We start from the raw sequence: 2194 nt of genomic DNA, 5'->3' as shown, positions 1-2194 counted from the left end.
AACTAGAACTGAACTAGAACTGAACTAGAACTGAACTAGAACTGAACTAGAACTGAACTAGAACTGAACTAGAATTGAACTAGAACTAAACTAGAACTGAACTAAAACTGAACTAGATCTGATCTAGAAAAAACCTAGTCTAATGTGTTATATAAAGACTTTCTGGTTAAGTAGTCATCTTGCGAGTGAAGCTGTAAAAGCTGTATACGTTTTTTTATTACATTGTAACCGCTTGTGGCAAGTACTTGACTCAAATGTCTTAAAATAATGAAATAAATTTCTTTTGTTTAAGTAAATTTTAGTTTTCCTGGGTATGTTTTGTAAATATTATTTTGCGGTGCTGTCATGGAAAAAAAAGGCTAATGCAAAAATTTTAACATTTCAAAAAGTTGATGTGATAGGAAGAAATATACAAATTAAGAATTTCTACAATTCTGTTGGAATTTTTCCTGACGGAGGATTTCATTGCAGACCAGTGTTATTAATGAAGTAAATTTCCTAACTAAAATTCTTCTTAAGTAGAATTTTTCTTTAAAGCAAAAAAGATCGTTTTCCCTAAACCAATAAAACGGCGTCTATACATGTGTAAAACAATTTACATTCACTTGATGTTTATGTTTTAAGAAAATTTACGTTATTAATTTAATATATATGAGATTGCCACCAGTCGCCTTCATCTTTTGCTGCCACAGATTTTTTATTCTTTTTTTATTTTTCATTGCTTATGGCATGGCTGTCGTCAGCCATAGTCGTCGAGGCAAGCAAAAAAAAAACGGAGAATTCCATAAAAGTCAATGTCATGGTGTTTCTTTAAAATAATTTTACATACAGATTTGTATATGAATATTTGTATGTAAAAACATTTGTATATAATATTTTATATAAAACAATTTTGTTCTTGGTGGCTGTATTTCTACATCCTCATAGTCTTCTTTTGTCTTGTAGGCTGTTTTTGCAAATGACGTACAAAGTTCCAAAAATTATTGAGCAGGAATGAAAAAAAAATGAAATCTAAAAAATTGTAAGAAAAAAATTAAAAACGTTTTCCATCTTCCTTTTCGTTTTATCGAAATAAAAGTTAATGTTCTTGAAAATGTCAGCAACAGCGGTTAGATATAATTTCTTACATTATATACTAAATATTTATACGTACTGGCGTATCTGGTGAATGCGGAATAAAACTTAAAGTCTTTTTTATACAGATAAATACTTATAATGAAAGAAAAAAAAACTAAAGATGAATGTATAAATGAAGACAACGAGTTTTTAACGGAATATCATTATTCTCATAACTGTCATTATTTTCATTTCTATAACAACAGCATCAGCCTTTTCATCGTAAACATTATCATCATCGTTTTCATCATAGTTGAACATCAAACATCATTAGAACGGAAGGAAGGATGTTATTAGTATTATGTTTTGAAGAGTGAAAAGGAAACCTAAAGATTTTTTGCCTCTTTTTTATTTAACTAAAATTAAATAAATATAAAATGCAATAATATATATAGTTTGCTGTTTTTGGGCGCAAATGGCATTTTTGTTTACCCAATGGAAAGCTAAGGAATATTAAATATTTATTTTAATATTGCAGCCAAATGACAATTAAGGAAGTATTTGTTTTTCTGCTCCCTTACTTGTTTTTACATTAAGTCGTTCCCGTATTAAAAATTCAATGTATTTTTTTTATTACTGACTGTTTTTGTCTAAAACTAGCAATACTGACTAGTAATATAACAGACAAAGTTAAAAATAAGTAACTCATAATAAAATTGTTTTATTATTTTATTTATTTTTATATAAAAAATTTGAAACTACTCAGGAAAAATTGTATTAGTTCTACAACTAGTTCTAGAACACACGATTTAAGCCTCAACTCATTCTAGTTTGGCGTTGAGACTAATGATTTTTGTTCGTAATTGTCACCTTCGGAACTTTCGGAACGTGAGTTAATAAAATAGTATATGAATAATTTTTAAATCAGACAGACTTCTTTGATTTTGCATACATTTGGATACTTAATTTTAACTGCAAAATAACTTTAAAAATTAATTCAATAATATTCAAATTTTTATTATAATTTTTATTATAAACTAGAACTGAACTAGAACTGAACTAGAACTGAACTAGAACTGAACTAGAACTGAACTAGAACTGAACTAGAACTGAACTAGAACTGAACTAGAACTGAACT

This window comes from Lucilia cuprina, chromosome 4, assembly GCF_022045245.1.
Source record: "Lucilia cuprina isolate Lc7/37 chromosome 4, ASM2204524v1, whole genome shotgun sequence".
Lineage (NCBI taxonomy): Eukaryota > Metazoa > Arthropoda > Insecta > Diptera > Calliphoridae > Lucilia > Lucilia cuprina.
This window is presented reverse-complemented; position numbering follows the sequence as displayed.